The sequence below is a fragment of the Macaca fascicularis genome, chromosome 5 (assembly GCF_037993035.2).
Source record: "Macaca fascicularis isolate 582-1 chromosome 5, T2T-MFA8v1.1".
NCBI lineage: Eukaryota > Metazoa > Chordata > Mammalia > Primates > Cercopithecidae > Macaca > Macaca fascicularis.
This window is the reverse complement of record NC_088379.1, coordinates 53543310-53569108: the sequence shown is the minus strand read 5'-3', so window position 1 is coordinate 53569108 and position 25799 is coordinate 53543310. Positions and strand designations below refer to the sequence as shown.

The 25799-nt window shown below is 38.6% G+C and overlaps 1 pseudogene; it reads left to right on the top strand.

Annotated features, from left to right (window-relative positions):
• Positions 1-23712: 23712 nt before the first annotated feature.
• On the top strand, positions 23713-24234 carry LOC102143919 (small ribosomal subunit protein mS25 pseudogene; annotated as a pseudogene).
• The last annotated feature ends 1565 nt before the right edge of the window (positions 24235-25799 follow it).

The following is a 25799-nucleotide window of genomic DNA, read 5'->3' as shown; positions in this document are numbered from 1 at the left end:
TCCCAGAATTCCACGTTCACGTAGCCAACTGCCTGTTGTAGCAATTCTATATTGCTGCAGGATATCTAACAGGCATCTGAAGCCTGACATGTTCACAACTCAACTCTTGTTCCCAAACCAGTTAAGCCTCCAGACTTCTACAGTTTAATAAACAGCACAATGATTTATTCAGTGACTCGAGCCAAAAATCTAGGAATCATCCTTGTGCCTTTCCTTTCTCTCATAACCCTCATCCAGTACACCAGCAACTCCTTTTGGCTAAACCTTTCAACAAATTCTGAGTTCTGTCACCTTTCTCTGTCTCTACTCCCTACCTCTCTCTACTTGATCTGTTGCTATAGCCTCTCAACTGGTCTCTCTTCTTCCCACTACAGTGGATTTGACAGAGAAGTCAAAGTGAAATTTTAAAAACAGAAATCACGTCTTTTTCCTGCTCCGAACTCTTCAGTGGCTTCCCAGCCCACTAAGATGGATCTAGTCCTTTCCTCGCTCTCTTGTTCCATCCCCTAGTCTCTTCCACCTCACTAACTCTGCTTTAACCCAATGCCTGGAATGCCTTTCCCCCAGTTGTTCAGCTATTCTACTCTTTCCCTTCTCAGAGATGTCTTCCCTCATGACTGTTTGAAGTGTCTTCCCCCACTTACTCCATCTCATTGCTCTTCTTATTTTTGTTAGTGCATTTTTCATGCTCCTTGATTATCTTGTATACTTTGGTGTTTACTGATTTCCTCAGGGTTATATAAGTAGTCTGTTTCCCCCGAGTAGGATGTAAACACCTTGTGTAAAGACACTTGGCTTGGCTTCTTCACTGCAGGATTTCTGGTGCCTGGTGTGAACCTGTCACAAAGGAGGTACTTGATATTTATTTATTTATTGGAATGACAATATTCCCTATTCTAGAAAAGGCTCGAGGGTTGAAAGTAAGTGAACTATACAATTAGCCAGAATGATTAGTCAAACTTTAATTCTAATAAGCTCTCCAACTGGAATGCCAAGTTTGTCTGAAAATGCAATTCATTCTCTGGCCAAACATGAAAAACCTCACGATGATTTACTGATTTTTCAGTAAGGTAAATTTTGTAGAAGGATTAGGAAACCCTTAAATCCTAATGTGGTATCACCATGTTTGCAAGCTCCCCTGGACAATTTATCTGTGCCCTTGCTGGATGTGGTCAAGATTCTAAGGATCTGCCTTATGATCAACAGTTAACAGTTGAACACAAAATAGCATATTAATATTAATAAATACCTGTAAGGCCTAAAACTGAGACATTCACGAACAAATATGCAAATACATAACTACTCTTTGATTATTTTTAGGATATTCCACCAAAAGTAATGTGAATGTCACACTTTTCTTTTTTTCCAATATTAAAAAAATTTTAATTGACACATAATTGTACATATTTATGGGATACAATTTGATGTTTCAATACACATACATGTTATATAATGATCAAATTAGGGCAGCTAGCATTTCCATCATCTCATGTATTTATCTTTGTGGTGAGAACATTCACAAGCCTCTCTTCTAGATATTTTGTATTATACAATACATTATTGTTAAGCATAGTCACCCTATTGTGCAACAGCACACTAGAACTTATTCCTTCTATCTAATTGCAACTTTGTACCTGTTGACCTACCTCTCCCATGTTTCTTTCCTCCCTCCCCCCCCCCACTCAGTCTCTGGTAATTACTGTTCCACTTCCTGCTTCTACAATATCAACTTTCCTATTTGTTTTTCTGTGTTTGACTTTTTCACATAAAATTATATCCTCCAGGTTCATCCATGTTGTCCAAATGACAGGGTTTCATTTTCTTTTATGGCTGAAAACTATTTCATTGTGTATATTTACCACATTTTCTTTACGTGTTTATCCAGTGTTGGACACTAATTTGATTCCATATCTTAGCTATTGTAAATAGTGCTGCAATAAACATGGGAGTGCAGATACGTTTTCAACACGTGTGTTTCTGTTGGATATATCCCTAGTAGGCGGATTGCTGGATAATAGGGTAGTTTTGTTTTTAATAATTTGAGGAAATTTCCTACCGTGTTTCATAATTGCTATACTAATTTACAATCCCAAAAACCATGTGTAAGTGTTCCCTTTTCTCCACATCCTTGCCAATAGTTTTGTTTTGTCTTTTTTGATAATGGCCATTCTAACTAGAATGAGGTGGCATTTTGTTGTGGTTTTCATTTAGCATAAACGATTAATGACATTCAGCATTATTTTCATATACCTGTTGGCCATTTGTTTGTCTTCAAAGTCTACTGAGGTCTTCTGCCCACTTTTAAATTGGATTATTATTATTATTATTAGCTGTTGTTTGAGTTTCCTTTATATACCGGGTGTTAGCTCCACGTCACATGTATGGTTTACAAATATTTTCTCCTATCCTGTAGGTTTATTTTCACTCTTGTTTCATTCGCTGTATGAAAGCTTTTTCATTTGATATAATCCCGTTTTTCTATTTTTGCTTTTGCTGCCTGTGCTTTGAGGTCTTACTTAAAAAATTTTTGCCCAGTCCAATGTTGTCAAGTGTTTCTCCCAGAAAAATTATGCTATGAAGCATTTCTTCCAGTAGTTTTGATAGGTGACAAAGTGCTAGCAGCCCTCACTCTCAGCGCCTCCTCGGCCTCAGCGTCCACTCTGGCGGCGCTTGAGGTGCCCTTCAGCCTGCCGGGGCACCGTGGGAGCCCCTCTCTGAGCTGGCTGAGGCTGGAGCTCCCTCCCTCTGCTGGCCAGGTAGTGTGGAGGGACAGGCGCGGGCGGGAACCGGGGCTGCCCGCTGTGCTTGCCGGCCGGTGTGAGTTCTGGCGGGCGCCGGCTCGGCGGGCCCCGCGGGCCCCGCACACGCAGTGGCCGGCTGGCACCGCCGGCCCAGGGCAGTGAGGGGCTTAGCACCCGGGCCAGCAGCTGCGGAGGTTGTGCCCGGTCCCCCAGCAGTGCCTGGCCCGCCGGGGTGGCACTCAAAGTCTGGCCAGGCCCTGGCTGCCTCCCTGCGGGGCAGGGCTCTGGGACCTGCAGCCGGCCATGTTTGAGCTCCTCCCCCTGCAGTGGGCTCCAGGGCAGCCTGAGCCTTCTGCCACAGGCGCAGCCCCCTGCTCCGTGGCACCTGGTCTCAAGGACAGCCCAAGGTCTGAAGAGTGCAGGTGCCACTCGGGACTGGCAGGCAGCTCAGCCTGCAGCCCTGGTGCAGGATCCACTGGGTGAAGCCAGCTGGGCTCCTGAACTGGATGGGGTGTTGGAGAACTTTTATATCTAGCCAGAGGATCCTATGTGCACCAATCAGCACTCTGTGTCTAGCTCAAGGTTTGTGAATACACCAATTGGTACTCTGTATCTAGCTAACCTACTGGAAACTTGGAGGACTAGCACTCTGACTCTCTGTCTAGCTCAAGGATTGTAAATGCACCAATCAGCACTCAGTGTCTAGCTCAAGGTTTGTAAATACACCAATGAGTACTCTGTGTCTAGCTCAAGGTTTGTAAGGGCACCAATTGGTACTCTGTATCTAGCTAACTCTGTATTTAGCTAACTAGCACTTTGTGACTCTGTGTCTAGCTCAAGGATTGTAAACGTACCAATCAGCACTCTGTAAAGCAGACCAATCAGCGCTCTGTAAAGTGGACCAATCAGCGCTCTGTAAAATGGACCATTCAGCAGGATTGCGTGGGGCCAGATAAGGGAATAAAAGCAAGCTGCAAGAGCCAGCATGCCGCAACCCGGTGGGGTCCACTTGGAAAGTGTGGGAGTTTTGTTGTTTTGCTCTCCGCAATAAATCTTGCTAGTGCTCACTCTGTGGGTTCATGCTGCCTTTATGAGGTGTAACACTCACCAGGAAAGTCGGCAGCTTCACTCCTGAAGCCAGTGAGACCACGAACCCACCGGGAAGAAGGAACAACTCCAGACGCATTGTCTTTAAAAGCTGTAACACTGGGCCGGGTGCGGTGGCTCACGCCTGTAATCCCAGCACTTTGGGAGGCCAAGATGGGTGGATCATGAGGTCAGGAGATCCAGACCATCCTGGCTAACGTGGTGAAACCCCGTCTCTACTAAAAATACAAAAAAAATGAGCTGGGCATGGTGGTGGGTGCCTGTAGTCCCAGCTACAGGGGAGGTTGAGGCAGGAGAATGGCGTGAACCTGGGAGGTGGAGCTTGCAGTGAGTGGAGGTGGCGCCACAGCATGCCAGCCTGGGCGCCAGAGCGAGACTCCGTCTCAGGAAAAAGAAAATAGAGCTGAAACACTCACCACAAAAGTCTGCAGCTTTACTCCTGACAGCCAGACCACAAACCCACCAGAAAGAAGAAGCTCCAGACACATCTGAACGTCTGAAGGAACAAACTCTGGACACTCCATATTTAACAACTGTAACAGTCACTGCGAGTGTCCGTGGCTTCATTCTTGAAATCAGTGAGACCAAGAACCCACCAACCCACCAAGTCCGGACACAGTTTTATAGTTTTAGGTAGTATTGATTGATTGAATGAGTACTGTCAGTTTTACTACAACAGTTGTTTTGAAAATCCTAATTTGGTCCAACTCCATTGGTTGATTAGGAAAAAATTTGAGTGTAATGTAAATTTTGTGTTGATTCATACGCAATTTCATCTGTGAGAAACACTAGATATTTCAGCTGAACTGAGCTATGTGGGAATACACAATATATACATCCACAGCATGAGATCAATGAGCCATATCTATTCATATCTGTCATTACAATTTTCCCTCAGATATTCCTCCTTCAAACCTGTTGTGGACTAAATTGTTTCCCCCAAAAATTCATATGTTGAAGTCCTTACCCTTAATATAACTGTATTTGGAGATGGGGGCTTTAAGGAGATAATTAAGGTCAAATGAAATCAGAAGGATGAGATACTGATCAGTTAGGACTGGTCCTTAAAACAAAGGAAGAGACCCTGGAGCTCTCTTTTCCCTCATACACAGGAAAACAGCAAGTGAGGACAAAGCAACAAGGCAACCCTCTGTAAGCTGGCAAAAGAGCCCTCAACAGGAACTGAATCTGTTAGCACTTTGATCTGGGACTTTCAGCTTCCAGAACTGAAAAAATAAATTTGTTGTTTAACCCACCTAGTCTGTGGTATTTTGTTATGGCAGCCTGGGAAGGTTAATACAAACCACTTGAGGATACCTCACAAGCCACAACCTTTTCTATTGCTACCGTAGCCATGCAGCGCAGCATGCATCCTACTATCGATGTCCCTTTCTATGCTTTTTTGAATTTTTCCTCTTTTCTCTTTTCTGTTTCTCTCTTTTTCTTTTATGATAGAAGCTTTTTTTGCTCAGTTTATTTCTTCATTTCTTCTTTTACACAGAATACACTAGAAACTTAAGTGCAGGCAAACTTCAGACCATTTTAAAGGTAAGATGCCCTATTTATTATGGTATTTGTATGTTTCTTAAACTTTTAACATGTTTAAAACTATGTGTACTTCTTACTGGGCTCTTATCCTTTTTTCCATTTCTCTGACGAAGGTTTGTTTTTTGAAATGGAGTCTGACTGTGTTGCCTAGGCTGGAGTGCAGTAGTGAGATCTCGACTCACTGCAAGCTCCACCTCCTGGATTCATGCCATTCTCCTGCCTCAGCCTCCCGAGTAGCTGGGGCTACAGGCGCCCGCCACCATGCCTGGTTAATTTTTTGTATTTTTAGTAAAGACAGTGTTTCACCATTTCAGCCAGAATGGTCTTGATCTTCTGACCTCTTGATCTGCCCACCTTGGCCTCCCAAAGTGCTGGGATTACAGGCGTGAGCCACCGCGCCCGGCCAGTTTTGTCTTTTAATTTTATTTATTTATTTATTTTTATTTTACTTTAAGTTCTGGGATACACATGCAAAACATGTTTGTTTACGTAGGCTTGTTACATAGGTATATGTGTGCCATGGTGGTTCGCTGCACCTATCAACCCATCATCTGGGTTTTAAGCCCCGCATGCATTAGCTATTTGTCCTACTGCTCTCCCTTCCCTCGCCCCCAACCCCCAACTAGCCCCAGTGTGTGTCGTTCCCTTCCCTGTGTCCATGTGTTCCCATTGTTTAATGCCCACTTATGAGTGAGAAAATGTAGTGTTTGGTTTTCTGCTCCTGCGTTAGTTTGCTGAGAATGATGACTTTCAGCTTCATCCATTTCCACGCAAAGGACATGATCTCATCCCTTTCTATGGCTGCATAGTATTCCATGGTGTATATGTACCACATTTGCTTTATCTAGTATAGTATTGATGGGTATTTGGCTTGGTTCTTCATTTTGGCTATTGTGAATAGTGCTGCCTCATGAAGTTTTTGAGTATTAATCCCTTAACCTCATTTTCTTCTGAGTCCTGTGGTTTTTATTCCATAATTTTGCATTTTGCAGTGATGCTTTTTTGAGAAATACATGTTGAGCTATAACAGAAATGACTGGCTTTTACCCTCACAAAAACTTAGTAAGGCAGAAGAATGTATCCTTATTTTACAGATGAAGCAGAAGATTGAAGCATTAGGTATAAGCCATAATGTGTTATTTACTGTGCCAAATATACTTTTGTCTTGAATCTTCTGATATTAACTTTTATTTTTTAATGTCAGTAACTAGCTTTCATCTGATCAACCTTTAAAAAATCGTATTTTGTAGTATATTTATCTTGGCACAAAGAAATGAGGACATGGCCTAGATAATTTAGGTCCAAAGTCAACCACTAACCATATAATCTAGATTAAAATTTTAAATAGTATGTTCTTCTTACTAGGCTCAATTAACTGAGTTGACAATTGCTTGATGCATGCTTCATTTTATCTTGTGGGTCATATACAGATTATTAAATAATATCAGTTTCAAATTAAACAGACTCAGAAGCAATTAAAAATTAATTATATTAACATAAATAACCATTTAAAATATAATTTTAAGAAGCCATGCATTTTGTTAACAGCTAGTATTTATCAAACTTACTATATGCAGGTGTATAAAAATGACTAGAGAAGTCTTATTCTTCCTCTGGTTGTTCCATGTGTTTTGTCTTATTGGTTGTACAGGTTCTCTACAGCTGGGAGCCATTTGTGTTCTCTGATCTATAAAGGAAAGAACTGAGACTGACCATAGAAATTTATTCTTGAACTTAGGTCTGCTACAAATTAACTGAAAGGGCTTGGACATCTTATTGGGGTTTGACCTGATAAATTGTAAAGTTTCCCAGCAATGAGACCTGGGTTTTCTGCTGCTTCCTCTCTAACTCGGTTTCCGAATTGGATACTTTTAGGACTGAACTGTCTGTTCAGACTGTAAATGTTATCATGAAGAACTTTGCTCTTTCACCATAATTCCCCAGAGCTCTGTAAACTCCCTTTAGAAAGACACTGGTGTATAGATATGAATAAAAGAAAGTCTTCTCTTAGAACACACAGTCAATCAAACTTTTGAACCTGGTGCACTCAGGAAAATGATCTATTTAATAGTTTTAAACTACGAGGTGTGGGGGGAGGGGAGGATGCCAGTAGGACATAGTTTAATTAGTACAGTTGATTAAATGGATAAAAAATTAACAAATATTTCTTCACATCCCTTGCTGGTGTAAGTCAATTCTCTGAGGTCTTTTAACATCATTGCATTCTGGGGTAGAAAGAATGAATGAGATGATTCTACCTTAGGGGTAATCAAAAACATGAAACTCTCCTATGAGGTTTAAGTCTTACCTTAAGCTTGACTCTCCCAAGATAGAGCATCCTCCCACCAATCTCTGATACAGAAGCTCACTTCTTTCCTAAGACTCTTTTATTCTTTCTCAGAATAAATTCTTTTCGAATGAAAAGAGAAAGAGAAGGAAAAAAATCAAACATGACAACAAACCAAGGCAAAGATAGAAATGTATACACAAAGACATAAAAAGTTGGAATACATTGCTGCTAAGGCACTATTAAAATATAAGGTTTTATAAAATACATAACTCATAGTTGTAACCATGTTGGCTGACCAGCTGCTACATTAATGATCAATTAAGACATTTGATTAAAAGCTCACTAAAGTGGAAAATGATGGTAATAGCCCTTATAAGAACTGAGCTTAAGATGCGCTTAAATATTTCCACAATAAGCCACACATTCAGGCACTCATTCAAAAAGCATATGATCTTGTGTCTAACAGGTTTTTAAAGACTATTTTCCACATATCTTGAGTAGAAGAAATGAGAACACTATTGTCAACAGCAACAAAATGAGCAGACTGCTGAATGCCACAAAAGATGGTTTGTTTTGTCTTCAAAAAACAATCGAGGTCAAAAGAAAGGGCACTTGAAAAATGACATGCATGTTTTTAGCAGAAGTGATGACCACTCATATGATTTAACAGAAAATATGTCACATCTACATAATAGCTTCATATTTGCTATTGTGCTAATTGAACTATGTACTTTTGATGCATTCCCTATTCATCTTAAAGTGTGGGTAACAAATGATGGAAGTCAACAGTCACGGCAATTGGACACACAGGATATCTTTATTCTATGACTCTGAGTCAGTCTTCTCAGTGGATTACTAAACACATTCCAGAAATCTCATAAGTTACTACTGGTTTAAAAATGGATATAATTAAATATGAGTAAACCTACCGCAGAGCTTGATGTAATCTTTAGGCTAATTAACACAAACTATTTACAACAGACTTTTATTCCACTTTTTTAAAGATTGCTTATATGTTACTACAAGTTCATAGACCTTCCCATCACAGAAGTGACCACCTCCCCAACATATTCATACAAAGAAAGGAGATACCTGCATTGTAACCAGTCTAGGTGAGGTAGATCCAGTAACTATGGTTGTAAACTTTAACCAGAGTCAGCCTAAGATCTGGGAATCTTTAATGAATTTCATTATTTTGAAGGTTTACCAGTAGATACCTCCGGGTTTAGAAGTACTGTGATTTAGAGCAATAACTTCCAATTCTTAAGATCTGATTGCCTCAACTAGGTTGTTTTTTAAAAATTGCGGTGTTACCAGCTGTTCTCCATGGTGAGGGAAGAGATAATTCATTCCCCAAATTGTTTTTCATTCCAGGTCTGACAGAGTGTTACTAAATTCTTAAAAATAAGTCTCCTTTTCTTGCTGTCTCCAAACTTGCTCTTAACTCAGACACTGACTTTCTGTATTAAGACTTTCCATGCTATGTGAACTAAATAGAAGACCTATGAAAGAATAGGACATTTCTGGATAATTTGTCCTATCTTTGCATTCATATTCAATACCAGGTACCATACTGAGTGCTTTCATCTTCTCTCTTCAGTTCTCATGACAATGGCATGTGTATGAGTAATTTCGTCTCTTTTAGGTTGAAGAGACTGAGATTGAATAATTATATAAATTCCCATGGTTCACAAGGCAAAGCTCATATTCAGTTATTCTCTCCTTTTAGTTCAATGTTAGAAGAATGGTTATTAATTACTAAGTTTTAGTTTATACAGTATGTTCATCTTTGATATGTACATTCATAGTGTGTTACATAGTTCAAAACCTACATTTTTCCTCCTCTATTGAGACAGATATGAGGGTGCTCTAGGTTTAGAAAAGAAGAGCAAATGGTCAGATCTAAGTTTGGTTCACTGAGCCAAAACAAGAAAAGTGTATGAATTTATGTGCTGGTATAAACAAATGTTGCACCAAGCACTGAGGAATTACTTGACCAAATGAGAGGTTGGTTACGGAATTCAGATATTGAGTTGACCTGCTTTAGTCACCCTATACTTCTAGAGGTGCCCACTGATGTTTGGTATTGTTAATCCTTCTTACTTGTCCATTCTGATCTTTGAAAAATAACACAGAATTTTTTCCCATAGTTACACCTAGAGTTATGTCTGGTGTACTTCCATATTAGGGATTAAAATCAACTTTGATGATTTTTTTTTCTTGGCATCAGAGATTCAGAAAACAAATTTCAGAAATCAGTTGTCAGTAAACCCAGGATCCAAATTCTGTCTTCCAGATACCTTAGTGTCGTTATAATTTGAGCTGATAGTAGTTTAGGAGTGGTTGAGAATATTTCCCTTTTTCTTACCTGTCAAGATGCAGTTGATACATCACAGATCCCTAAGCTATGTAGGGAACTCTCCCCTTAATTCCATCCACTTCATTTCTAAGCATCTGTAATAGTCACAGCTGGGTTCAGTGAGAGTTCTGCTTGCTAGAAGTGTGAGATCATGCCCTAAGTAATTACAGTGAGCATGCAGTGAAAATATGTGGTGAATATAATGTCAGGAAATCATGCAAATTTTATTATCATCCGTGAAGTGGTGGCTGGTGGAGAACTTGTCAGTAGTTGCAACTTGAAGCCTCTAATTACCTTGATTTACTTGTAGTACCATTCATAACCTTGCTTCCGTGCTGTTCCTGACAGCACTTTTGCATTTTACAAGAAAGGAATAATGCCATGTAAATAATTTAAAAACAATAAATCATTTAGAGTGGCTTTAAACCAAAACCTAATGCAGTAGCTGGCTGAGTATATGCTCCACTTGACAGGTAGCTGGCATGCAAGGATTCATCTGTGTCTAAGAGGTACTTACTTTTAAATTCAGAAATCCAAAACAGGCAGACTGAAGAAAAATGAGACCTAAGCCTTCTCCATGCTGAATAGTCCATTTCACCTCACTGAGGCGAAATGGGAAACAGGGAAATTAAATTTTACATGGGATAATTCTACTTCAAACACAGATTTGCTGAGTTATGCTAGGTAAATGACTAATTAAGGCTGATTCTAGAGCAGAGCTGGCTGAGTGTTGGAGGAATATACAAACATGCCGGAGGCACCACCCCCACCCACGCAAGAGCTGAGGGAGAGACTGGAGAGGCTGGGAGCAGGATGAGAGAACGGGGCTAATACATTACCAGTTCAGGGAAGGCGACACTCATTTCTCCCTGGTCATTTCTAATCACACAAGACAAGGCAGATAATGAAAATGAAAAATCCTTTGAAAAACTCCTACTTAACAAAAAAAGGTAGGATGACTTCCTTTAGCCAGAGGGGGAACTGGGGCTGGCAGCTGCCTCCGGACAGTTGCGTTCCATGAGTGCCAAGCATGTTATTATCTCTTTTAATCCTCCCAACAATTCTCTGAGGTAGGCATGATTATTCCCTTTTATACATAAGGACAAAACCTGAGCTAGATTAAGTAATTTGCCTGAGATCACCAGCTAGGAAGTGACTATAAGGATTAAGTCTGAATCTGTCTGACTCAGGCAGCTCTTTCTGTCCATTCCCTGCTTTGCCCTCTCTTCCAACCCAATTTCTTTCTTAGCTCAATCTATAAATTCACTTACATCGGTGACATATTTTTAAGATAGTCCTATGAACATTCAGAATGATGGCATCCCTGGGGTGAAAAAGGGTTCTAAAATCACCCAGTTGGGCTATGTCTGAAACATCCCCTCTTTACCTTCCAGAAAGGCTCTCCTAGTTTATTCTGCCTGAATACGCTCATGATAAGGCAGTAGGCACACAGGCAGCGTGTCTGACACAGGTAACAGCTCCATTTCTTCTTCAACATTGCTCCTACCCCCTAGGGTTCTTCTTCCCAAGTTCCCAGACACCTTATTTCCCTTAGTATGTCTTTCTCTTTCAGGGGAAACCTTGCCAGGTCTGTTAAAACCCTAAAGTGTTTGTTTCTTTCTTCCAAAATACTAACATTCACATATGTATGTCCCTGGAGCAGTGGTTCTCCAACTTTCGTCCGCATAAGAATCACCTGAAAGGCTTGTGAAAACAGGTTGCTGTCTTGTGAATTAAAAATTCACAATATAATGCTTTGGTTCATAGTAGGCAGTCAGTGAATGTTAGTTCATTTTTTAATTGTAAATTTTTAATGATCTACGTATTTTCTTTTTTTTCTTTTTTTCCTTTTTTTGAGACAGAGTCTCGCTCTGTCACCCAGGCTGCAGTGCGGTGCCACAATCCCGACTCATTGCAGCCTCCGCCTCCTAGGTTCAATCATTTCTCCTGCCTTAGCCTCCCGAGTAGCTGGGACTACAGGCACGTGCCACCATGCCTGGACAATTTTTGTGTTTTTAGTAGGGACGGAGTTTCACCATTTTGATCAGGCTGGTCTTGAACTCCTGGCCTCAAGTGATTTGCCGCCTCGGCCTCCCAAAGTGCTGGAATTACAGGCGTGAGCCACCGCACCTGGCCTGATTCACATATTTTCTTGATTTAAGTTTATCCTGGCGCTCCCCAGACTTTAGGTTTCAGTTTTCATTTACCAGCAGGAGTTTCCTTGGATTAATGAATTTAGAAGGAGGAAAATTAGGGGAATATTTTATCCATTTATTTATACTGTGTGAAGAAGCAAAATGTAACATACTTGCTACCCATGTCTACATGGCATGGACAAGAGACATTGTAGTGTCACCACAGTGGTGCTACATTTATATCTTTAGAAGAGTACTCCTTTCAAACATTATTTGAAATGTTCTGAGGAAAAGAGGGTTATTCTGTAAGCACTAAAAGCAAATGGCAGTGTCTTGCTGGCAAAATCTGCTAGAAGGTTACTCATGCTATTGAGAGGCCAGTACATTTGCTAGCCGTGAGTCACTGCTGAGAAAGGAAGTAGTCAGGGACTTGGTAGAGTGAGTTATCAAAGAATTTTGCCTTCCACAGAAAAAAATCATTATAGAGGAAGGAATCCAGTAGGGTTTTGTCAACTGCTAAGGGTTCTCAAAGTGTGACCCCAGGACCAGTAGCAACAGCATTACCTGGGGTCTTAGAAATGCAAATTCTCTGGTCTCACCCCAGATCTTCTGAACTTCGGGCATGGGGCCCAGAAATCCATTTCAGCAATTTCTCCAGTTGATTCTGATGAGCAGGAAAGTTTGAGAACACGGTCTTAGAGAGAGTTTTCTAAATAAAGTAACAAAAAGATTAGAAAGTAACAAAGATTGCGTTGACCTAACATTTGAGCTGTGAGTCTGGTCTACCATCTCTGGCAGAATCTTTCATAAGGACAATTAAAACGAGCAGATGCTCAAGAAGAAAGGTCCCGTAGCTCTCCTCTGGAGTGTGGGGATTCTCAGCCCTGATTATACGTTAAAATCACTTGGGGGCACTTAAAAAGAAATATTATTCTGTTTTTTACAATAATAGTAATAACAATAAAATACTGTTCCAGGCTACCTCCTGGCAATTCTTAGTCCATTGTTGTAAGGTGGTGCCCCTTGTTTCCGTATTTTTGAATTCTTCAGCTAACTCCAATGTGAAGGTCTGAGTTGTGAGTTACTGTGCTAGAGACTTGAGGCTGTGAACATGGCAAAACTTAATACTGTGAGAGAAAGTAACATTTCCTTAAAGCACGATTTAATTAAACACTGGATAATAAACACCTACCATTTAGCTGAGTTATTAAAGCTCCTGTCCCAATGAGGAGACTCTACAGAATGCAAACCACTGTCATTGTTCCTAGTATGAACAGGCCGTTCCTAGTATGAGAGGCTGTTATGCAGCCTTTCCAGGGCTCCTGGGCATTAGAAATGTCTACCCTTAAATCAAGCCCACAGCCCCCTTTGCGACTATTTTCTGAGGGGAAAATAAAAAAGTTCATGGAAAGAACTTTGGTTTCAGAGTGTGACAATCTGCACTGTCGCACCTGTCTTGCCATTAACAAGCCCCATAATGGCCAGACATGGTGGCTCGCACCCATCATCTCAGCACTTTGGGAGGCTGAGGGGGGAGGATTGCTTGAGCTAGGAATTTAAGACTAGCCTGGGCAACATGGCAAGACTCCATCTCTCTACAAAATAATAATAATAAAATAATTAGCTGGGTATGGTGATGCACACCTGTAGTCCCAGCTATTCAGGAGGCTGAGGTGGGAGGATAATGTGAGCCCAGAAGGTTGAGGCTACAGTGAACCGTGTTTGTGCCACTGCACTACAGCCTACATGATGGAGCAAGACCCTGTCTCAAGAAAACCCAAAAAACAAACAAAAACAAACAAACAAACAAACAAAAACTTCACAATAAGGCAAATAACATAAATATTCTGCACCGGTTTCCTTACCTGTGTTACTCAATAAGTTTCCTCCCAGCTCAGAAATCACAGCTTTGCTCATAGTTTCGTTTCATAGAAAGTGGCTATTTGTACATTTATGTATTATTAAGAGACCACATAGTCCATTGCATCATAGATCTCAATCCCCAAGTCCTATTCCTTTGGCTTTTTCATTTATTAAAGTTAAACTTTTGCTTTTTGGTAAATAATGTAGAAATTGCCAGGATTATGTTCATACTGGGAACTAAGAGACTCCACATTATCTCACCCAACTGTAAAATCACAAAAGCCACCAGGAGCAACCCATTAAGTTACCTGTAAAATCAAGTTTTCATAAGGGGATTGCCCATAGAAAGTAAGAAGCATCTCAGGCTGCATTTTTTTTTTTAACACTACTGCTAGATGTGCTTCCGTTTGATTTTGTGATTCTTTCTTATTATGAAGCCAATTTATAAGCTAAGACTGAGAAGGGATTGGATGCAGCACATTCCTTTCCTCTCATAAATGATGGTCGAGGTAGTATGTGATTCTGAAAGGTACCATATGAAGTATATCACACAATTTTTATGTTCCATCCATCATGATTGGTTTCAACTGCTGAGTTTGGAAACCATGCAAGGATCAGATTCTAAATGGAGTACTTAGGAAGGAGACAGATACGGCCTCTGTCTTTATTACCTTGTACTTTATCCCTCTTACATTTAATGTAAATATTCCTTCTGCTGTACCATAAAAGATATTTTTCTTTTATCATCTCTCTCTCTCTCTCCTTCATTTCCTTCTTCTTTCTCTCTTACTCTAATGTATCTTCAACTATTAAACCAGAAGATGTCATTTGAAAGTTTCATGTAAACTTTTATTTTTGTTGAGGCACAGGTAAATCAATAAATGCCAATTTTGATTTACATGATTTTGACAAACTTTGATTCACATGCGTACACACACACACACACACACACACACACACACACACACACACACACACATTTGCTGCCTCCTTAGCAAAACCATCTTCCCTTTAACCAAAACATGGCCTTGGAGGTAGTCCCATGACCCAGTGCTAGAGGATGAACCAAGAAGTATTGGAGCAGCAGAAATAAGACTTCGTGAGATAAAGATGCACAATACCTTCTAATTAGCATGACAACTGATTGTTACCAGGGAATATGGAAATATATTTATTGGATTTCAACAAAAATTCTTTATGTAATTAGCAAAGGAGACTTAACATGGTATTTTAATTCAGTAAGTAAAGCCTACATTATAACTCCCTTATTTGGATCTCTGTAGTTTGTAAGGAATGATTTTTGGTTATAACACCCATTTAAAACAATATTTTGACACACACTGAATTTAGAAATAGCTTTCAATAGTTATACCACAAAGTGTTAGACCAAATCTTTTAAAAAAATAAAATGTTCAATCATATTGGTCTTAATAAAATATTAATAACATTAGAGAGCAAAATTATTTCAACTATTGATAAGTAGCAATTATTTAAATATAGCAAATTGCATTTTACCCCATCTTTTTCAGTTTCCATTTCGTGTATTTATTACACACATGCTATATATAACATGTATTACATATATAATATATTGACATTTTATATTCATATGGAGGACCGCTTTTCTAGAGGACAATCTATGACAATTGGTAATGAAGAAAGATCCTAAGTAGATGAATGAAGGTAGTGTGACTTCACAAGCAGAGGGAGCTGCAGTGCTTTTATGAAAACTAAACAACCAAACCAAAAACTAAGGAACAAAAACTCCTGTTGAGGGCTTAGTAAGAAGGATATGGCTTTAATTCAGCAAGAGAGATACAAACTATAGATCAAGACATGTTCTCCAACTGTGAGTTGTGGGGTATTTCAAATACATAAAAGTTTGTCAAGTAGAGTTACTTTGGTGACATAATTTGTGGGGCAGCTAAGAAGCTTGGGGAATTGGATGCCTAAGAGACGTCTCACGATCTATTTTATGTTCACTAAATATTTTATGATATTTAGTCATATCTCCTGTATTCTATAATATCTGGATGTAAACAACAAAAATTTGGGGTGAGAGAAGTTTCAAGCTAAAACAAAGATGGATGGATTAATAGTGAGATGGATGGGTAGGTAGATGGATGACGACTATTTTAGCATATACAACTCCATCCCAAGTCTCTGTATCCTTTTAAATCAACTTTATTAGTAAAAAATTGTTTGAGCCCACAACCTGAATTTTTTATATTTATTCAAAAGTTGTATATAAGTACCACTGTATCAATACATATTTATCAGCAATACATACAAAAACAATGTAAAATATTTTATACTAGTTTATAGCATATCTAATGGGAAATTTTTCTTGCAATAGTCAACATTTTAATCTACTTTATCTTCTATCTTTCATCAGGAGATGTAATTCTTGTTCACTGACACTTTTTGAGCTCCTACTATGTTCTAAGTACTGTGTTAAGCTGTCTAGGTGATTGTCATATCTCGTCTACTGTGTGCTTAGTACCTCTGAAAAGGACACAGCCTACACGTAATAGCAGCTATTAATGTGGATATATGGTTCAATGCGGACTATGGTTGTCATCTTTTTATCTTCCATCCAGAGAGTACTGCCTTCTTGGAAGTAAAGGAGGCAATAAACTGAATGCTAAGGTAGAGAACTTTAAAAATCATGTATACACAAATGTATGTGTATATTTTATATACTAAATCTAAAGTATTTCATTAATGTCAATAGTAAACATTATAAATGAATGTTATAAATGAGGAATTTATAGTATATTCCTATTAAGTCTCAATTATAATTAAAATTAATGTGTGTAATGCATGTAAATTATTAGTGTATATTTTTAGGTAAGTAGACTAAGGACAGGAACAAAATTCAAAGTCCGTTTGAGAACTTACTATGTTCCAAGCACTGTGATACATTTTTCTATGTGCAGTTTCTCATTTAACTCTCTACAACACCTGATAAGCTAGGTACATCTATTATTCCCAGTTTATAAATAAGAGAACAGGCTTAGGAGAGATTTTGTAATTTTCCCAGTATGATATAGCCACAGAAGGGCAGATATAAGATTAAAATCTACATCATCCTGGTGAATAGCTAAGGCTCTGGGATCAATTCTAGATTGATTTTCCTTCCTCTTTATTAATATGGTTGCTTCAGTGCTTCATTGAGATTAAAATCAACAGGATTTAAATACCATTTATAGGGGCATGTTCAGATAAGTCACTTGTAAATAAACATTCTTGTGGTTTGCTTTATTATGAATTAATGATTACTTAGGCTATCAACTCTGCCAGATTTTAATATACATTTGATAACTGTTTTTATAACAGTTAAACTTGACTTGAAAAAAATGTAGGAGTAGATAATTGCTAAAAATATGAAATACAACCTGCCAGGCTAGGAGACTAATTGCTTCAAGCTTCCTTGTGAGTACATATATTTCCTTCATAGAAGCACGTAATGTAAAATATCTAAGAACAGAGCTGAAGCTGTATTACAGATTAATCTTCTCCTTCTGGTGAAAGAGTTTAACAGTACTCTAAGTGTAGCGTCTTTGTCTCTTTTTGTCTCTCAGTCTCTTTCTTTGTCAGTGTTTCTGTCTCCTGATATATTAAACCACTTAAAAGAGACAATATTTTTGTGGAAAAACTTCATGGTCATACTCGTTGTAACATGTCCTGAGTTCTGGAGGTCACAGCCTGGGATCAAGAGGTTGTCCCTAAACTCAGTCTCCTCGGTGGTAAAACACCAACCTGTCAGCTGAACTATTGAATGAGTGCCTCAGAAACATAATTCTAACGAATGCAACCATATGTGGATGATACATGGATTTTGGACAGAAACAGAGAGACATGCTAAAAGCTTCATAGTGTTCCCAGAACACTATAATTCTTCACTAATTTTTATTAGTTTGGTATCAGCTTTGTGCCAAATGCAGGCAGTTTTTATTTTTTAACCCAATCTGTAGCAAAGTGATTGCAGAAGCAGATTTCTATGTAGAAGGGAAAAAGTAACCATACATGGTAAGTATTTACGTTTTATGATGTGGGGGATACCTACATTAAGAATTTAATTTGTCTTTTGCAGACAGATGTTCTGTTGTATTATTTATATTGCTACAAACTTATTGCCACTGACTCTCAGTGATGAGACTAACGGTTTTCTATACTTTTGCTATGTAAAATCATGTTATAGAGAAACTTGTCTCATTTTATGGAATCAAAGACGACTGGTCCTGTGATTGGTTAGGTAATATAATCTTCTCAGAATAAATAGTAATAACATCTTTATTTTAGCAGGAAAGTAAGAGCTTTACTATGTAGAAGTATAGTAGTCAAAGGAAACAATTGTCCAAAGAATTTATATTAAAGAAGAGAAAACAAAAAGAAGAAAAAAGAGAATGTTTTCTTAGAGATAATCATATACCTCATGCACTTTATAACAACATTTCAGACAATGATGGATCACATATACAATGGTGGCCCCGTAAGATTATAATACCACATTTTTACTAAATTTTTAAATATTTAGATATGTTTAGATACAAAAATACTTACCATTGTGTTACAATTGCCTACAGTATTCAGTAGAGTAACATGTACAGGTTTGTGGCCCAGGAGCAATAGGCTATACCATAGAGTCTAGGTGTGTAGGAGGCTGGACCATCTAGGTTTGTGGAAGTGCACTCTGTAATGTTTGCTCAATGATAAAACCACCTAACAATGCATTTCTCAAAATCTATCCTTGTTGGTAAGCAACATATGACGGTATTAGTGAAAACTAGATTTTCACCAGATGACAAATCCAGATAGCTAAATTCTTGTATCTGAATATAGCACCTGCAACTGCTTCATTTAAGGCCAAAACATTTTGAATAATTATTTTAAAAAGGGATTATTAAGAAATAAAACTATCTGTATTTCAGATGACATAGTTTTTTATATATATGTATAAAATTCTAAATAATCCACTAAAAAGCTATGACTAACAGTCTCAACTAGATCATGACATACGAATCAATATTTAAAAATCAATTACATTTTCGCACTTGCAATAAACAGTCCAAAAGTGAAATAGAGTAAACAATTTCATTTACAATAACCTCAAAAGAAATAAAATTCTTAGGAATAAATTTGACAAAAGAAGTGTGATACTTAAACTCTGAAAACTACAAAACATTATTGAAAGAAATTAAAAATCTAAGTACACAGAAATATATCCTGTATTCATGGATTGGAAGACTTAATATTGCTAAGACGGCATTATTCCCCAAACTGATTTATAGATTCAACACAACCCCCATGGTAATCCCAACTGGCTTCTTTGTAGATCCTACAGTGCATACGGAAACTCAAAGGACCTAAAATAGCCAAAGTAATTTTAAAAAAGAAGAACTAAGTGGGAGGAGTTGCACTTCCCAATTTCAAAATTTTACTATGAAGCAATAGTAATCAAGACAATATTGGCATTAAGAATATGCTATATATCCATGGAATAGCATCGAGAGTCCAGAAGGAAACCCATATGTCTGTGGTCAATTGATTTTCACTGAGGGTGCTAAGACCATTCAATGAGGAGAGAAGAATTTGTTCAATAAACGGTGCTGAGATAACTGGAAAGTCACAGGAAAAAGAATAAATTTGGACTACTACCTCATCCTCCATATGAAAATCAACTTGAAGTGCGTCAATTAAATATGAATGCTGAAAGTATAAAACTCTTAGAAGAAAACATAAGGATAAATTTTCATGACCTTGGATTTGGCAATGGTTTTCTAGATACATTACCAAAAGAATGAACATCAAAAGAAAAAATACATTAGTTAGACTATCAAAATTAAAACCCTTTGTGCTTCAAAGGATATTATCAAAAAAGTGAAAGGACAACCCTCAGAATGACAGAAATTATTTGCAAAACATATCTGATAGGGAGATCATGTCAAGAATATGGAAATAACTTGTACAATTCAATAATAAAAAGACAAATAACCCAGTTGAAAAATGGTTAAAGAATATGAAGGGACATTTTGTCAACAAAGATACACAAATGGCCAAAAGGCACATGAAGAGATGTTCAATATTTTTAGTCATCAGGAAAATCTAAATCAAAACCACAATGAGATGCCACTTCACATTCACTTGGTTGGTTATAATCAAAAGTCAGAGAATAACAAGTGTTAACAAGATGTGAAAATTTTGGAACCCTTCTAAACTGCTGGTAGAAATATAAAATAGTGCAGCTAGTTTGGAAAGCAGCATGGTGGTTCCTCAAAAATTTATACATGGAGCTATCATTTGACCCATCAATTATACTCCTAGGTATACACCCAAGAAAAATGAAAACATATATCCATGCAAAAATGTGTACATCAATATTTATAATAGCATTATTCATAATAGCCAAGAGATGGAATCAGCCCAAATGATTATCAACTGATGAATGGATAAACAAAATGTGGTATATCTATATAATGGGACATTTTCAACCAGTAATAGGTATGAAGTACTGATACATGCTACAAGTTGGATAAAATATTCTATTAAGAGAAAGAATTCAGTCCAAAAAAAACATGTTACATGATTCTATTTATATAAAATGTTCAGAATAGGCAAATCTGTAGAGATGGAATGTAAATTTGTGGTTGCCTGGGGCTGGGGGTGGGAATTTGGGTGTTTTGTGAGATGATAACTGGAGTACAGGGTTTCTTTGGGGAATGCTAAAATGTTCTAAAACTGATTATGTTAATTGAGTGCACAACTCTGTGAATATACTAAAAACTATTGAATTACAGAGTGTAAATTTGTGAATTGTGTGTAATGCGAGCTATATTTCAATGAAGCTTTTGCCAAAACAGTATTACCTCTGAGGCAACAGTTACACAATTTTGGTATTAAGTATTCAGCCCTCTCCACATGGGTTTTTCAGTTGTATGTGTGCAAAACAACCTTAAATTTTAGGCTTTTTTTTTTTTTTTTTTGAAAAGGACTTTATTTGGTCTGGATAAGCAAATGTCCAATGCACTTTCAAAATACATTCATTTAAACTTGGTTTGTGACGTATCAGCATTGTGAAGTTAATGGTTGAAAAGGTCAAGAGATGTGAAATAGGAGAACAAATTCTTTAGACATTTTTCTTTTTAAAACAGGTGCACCCTATCCTGAGAAACAGTTGGTGTAACCCTTATATCCATTTTTGTTGTTGTTGACATCTCAGCAGAAAATACTATTTTCAGAAAGTATTGTTTTGCCAATGAGTTATACACTTACAACCTATTGTTCTTACCCAGCTATGAAAATTATCTTAGGGCCGTGCACCAGAATCCTGAATTGCTGGTGTAAGAGCCGATTCTGTTTGCTTCTTGTCTCTCTTTTGCTTGTGCACCTTTCTACTTAATAAATCTGAAAAATGTATTAGTCACAGCGGTTTTGGATTCTGCTTTCCTAAAGCTCTGTTCTAAGTGAGCTGTTGCACTTCTAAATGAAAATTTCCCTGTTCTTTGCCATCTTTCACCCTGTGCTTTTTCAGACCTAAAATGTCCAAGTATCAAGCAGGTGAAATTACATTTGGAACATAGGTTTGGTAGGAAATGACTCCATGCTTTCAGCAGATCTGTAGTTTCATTTTTTTTTTTTAAAAAAAAACAAGGGACTGTTAATAAAAGATTCATTGAATCCAGTCCTTTGTCTCAAGTAACTACTATGTTTAGATAAAATACTTAATGCTGTAAAATAAAAGCGGTGTAGGCTATTTGCTGAGATACCTGGATGGTTATAGTAGACTATATTTTTGTTTAATTATTTAGAGGAGAGGGGTTTTAGGTACACTTGGATATACTTGAATATCTTTGTATGTGTGTGTAGCAGGGGTGGGGAAGGGCATTTGGACTAAAGTGGCTAAAACACTTCTTCTGATCCCATTTGGCAGAAGGTAAAAACGACTTTCTGTTTGCAAGGATCTTGTGCCTATGGAGCATCAGGCAAGGACATTCTGTTATGCTTCTTAAAAGAACTGGCACTACAGATCCCTTAACTAGAAGTACACAGTCATATGTTTGTGATTGGCAGTATATTCTTTTTTGCCTTTATTTTTGTTTTCCCTCCTCTCTTCATGTATTGGATTGTGGACCTGCATGACTCGGATTTTGTCTTACTGTGTTGCTGAATATGGCTGGAGAAAATGTTAGAATGAGTACTGAAAAAACAACTTAACTAGAAATCAGGAGTCCTCCTGGCTTCCATCATTGGTTTTGCCACACTCTCTGTCCTTAGATAAAATTCCCTTCACTCAACTGATATTTTAAAACACATACCATGTGCAGGGTACTGTCTATATGTCTAGCCTCATTGAATCTCAGTTTTCTCATCTGTAAAATAAAACATGAAATTTAAGCTGTAAACCTGATTGATTATTCTGCCACGATCCAGAGAGCAGAGGTTAACACATTGGACTGTTAGAGTACCTTCCCCCCCGCATCAGAATTTTTACTCATATCTGCAAATTCCATAGTACAATTACTCACTGAGATGCCCCCTATATCCTTAAGTGGCACTAATAAATTCTAGTAAATGTGCTAAACTAAATTGAAAGTCATTTTAAATGAAAATTGTGTTTGTATATACAGCCTTATAGCAAGGTCACCAGTTGAGCTGTGAAACTGAGCAGCTTATGATAGAGTGTCACAATTCTGAAATGGCTGGAAATTTCTTACAATCTGACTATAAGGGATGTAAGATATTTTCCTATTCTTGAAAGACTGCTAGATTTTATTCCATTAGCTCTTCTATTTTTCAAGGAAAAAAAATGACCAAATGCACCTAGAAAATAATGTGGTTGTAGCCTAGTAGTTGTTGGCTAAAGTTCTTAGTTTTGGAGACAAACAGAACATGGGCCATGAGCCATTTTAGAAACTGTCCTTTGGCCCTGGTTGTGGATGCTTCAGCCCTGCTCAGGGTCAATATGCTTCCTCACAGTGGGAGATGGAGAGAAGTAGTCCTGCCTGCCCCTCCCCCACAACTGTTTTTTTGAGACGGATCTCACTCTGTCATTCAGGCTAGAGTGCAGAGGCATAATCACCATTCTCTATAGCCTCAACCGTCCAGACTCAAGTGATCCTCCCACCTCAGCCTCCTAAGAAGCTGAGATTACAGTGTGTGCCACTACTCCTGGCTAATTTTAAAAATTTTCTTTAGAGTGGAGATTGTAGGGGTAGTCTCACTATGTTGCCCAGGCTGGTCTTGAACTCCTGGGCTCAACCTGTCCTCCAGTCTCAGCCTCCCAAAGTGCTGCATTACAAGCGTGAGCCACCATACATGGCCATCCTTCTATTCTTCTCATTTCTCCCTACCCCAAATCAACATGGATAGGTCTTCATTTGTTCTAAGAAGTGCTGTGCTGTTGTAAGTAGCTTAATTAATCAAACGTATCTTTGATGATCCATTTATTAATTCATGTGTTCTTTCTTCTAGACAGCAAAGGACTGAATTGTGTTAAAACCCACCCTTGCTCAGAAGGCACTTATGAAGAAAACCTCCACAGTGAAACAAAAATTCAGGGGAGATGCGGTGTGAGGTCCGCTCCTGGCCGTGGTGGGTGCTCTTTGGCTTCTGTTCTCTGCTGGGCCTGTGGCCACATGTCCCCCCACCCACCACCGCCACTGCCCCATGCCCATGAAGGGCTGCTCCCCCATTGCCGCACCCTGCAGTTCCTGAGCCAGGGGGAGGTGGTGTTCAAAGACTTGGCGAAGGTCATGATGGTGAATTACAAAACACATGGGGAGCTGGGTGAGGGCACCGGGAAATCCGTGTTTTCAACATATCTCAGATTCAATACAAAATCCCATGAATGCAGATCATGATGTTTAAGGACAGGATGTCATCACCATTTCTGTCTCCACATCCACCAATACTTACATTCTGGGGAGCAAGTCCTGTTGGATGTGGAGACCAAGAACAATAAGGAGGTTATCGAGTACATCAAAAAATCTTGGGGAAGAATGAGGAAACCCCCAAGAAAGAAGAGAAGGAGAAAAGCAGCTGTTTCATCCAGCCCACTTTGGCCCTGGAAAGTACTGCCTGCAGGATTGTATCTGCAAAGTGGAAGGACAGATGCCCTGCCTAGGCCTGATACCCAAGGAGATGATGGGGAAGTGCAGAGCCACTGTGAAAGTCAGTGCCCAAGACTAACACCCAAGGCCACTGTGCGCTGGGGCAATTGTGACTGACCAATAGGGAGATTGGTATGGGGTTACCTTGGCCCCAGGCAAGCCCTTGGTTCTGTCCTTGAAAACTCTGGAAATCCTTTTGCAATAAAAGGTTCCCATTTACACACCTGTGTAAAAGGGCATGGGGAGAGGAACATCGGCAGCCGGATATCCCAGCTCCTTGAGTAAATAAAAGGCTTTCTAATCACTGCAACAAAACAGCAACGACAGCAACAACAACCACCACAGCAATTCACAACATCCCAGGTTTTAGGCAACAGAATCATCTGGTGGGACTCAGTCTTGATACTTTCCCGTATGTGTCTGCTTGGATTTTTCTCATTTTGGTTACAGTTGCCATCACTTTTATTACCATCCCACTGTTCTTGTACAATCTCTTGCCCTTAGTGAGAAGGCCAACTTCTTAAAATACTTTTTTTTTCTCTTAAATACTAAAGTAGAGTCAAGGGGATATAAACAGATTACAAGAAACACAAAAATCCTGCTTACCAAGCACTGTTCTGCTATCACTATTGTTGAAATCTTAAGAAACTTTGAGCTTTCAGTGATCATGTAAAAATAAACAATCATTTCAGCAGGAAAAGGTAGGAATAGGGGCTGAAAGTATTCAGATTCAAAATAACAAAGTTATTTTAAGAAGCAACACTAATGATCTTTGGCTGGAATTTCAGGTAGACTGCCAGGGGAGTTTTGGCTGGCAGGCCTGATGCCCTTCAAATCACACCACATTACAGCCTTCGCCTGTGGGTGAAGTTGATCCTGCAGGGCACCATTGGCAGACAGAAGAGAAGCAGTGAATGGATCTTGCTGTCTGTCTGGGGAGACTCAGGCAGGAGTGCCACCCACAGGAGGTTGAGCTAAATGCATTACTTAGAGAAAGGTAAAGCAATATACACAGATGAAAAATACATCCTCAAGCCAGAAGCAACAGTCAACAACACAGCTAAGAAAGTAGGGTAGAATATGGGGCAGGATAGGAGGAATGACAAACTTCACCAGTGACACAAATGTCAGAATCTGGTTGGAATGAAGTATATAGATCAGGTGAATTGCTTCTAGACCAAACTCCGGAACAGTGATTGGAAGCTGGCAGTTCTCTGATGTCTTGGGTCTAGACCTCATGGATTGAAGAGAGCAACATGACTTAGAAGAAAAAGCAGAAAACGTGGTCTTTGTTTAATGTGGTTCATTTCTCCCAGTTAACTTCACTGTTTATGACTTGTAGAAAACTGTAATGTATCATCACTGTTCTTCAATAGAGAAAGTAAGACAAACAAATACATGGAAGAATTAGAATTGAAACTTGATTTTCTAAAACCTAGATCAGCACTTGGGTATTTGTTGAATGTTGGTTTTTCAAAAAGATTGTCTTACTTTTTTCTTGATCAAATCAAAAGATTTAGTACATTTTTATTTGTTAGTGTCCACATACCTACACAAAAAGTACATTAGCCTTAAAAAACTACTGATTAGAATTGATTAACATATGGAGGAACAAATTAGTTATGTAATCATGTATATTATAAT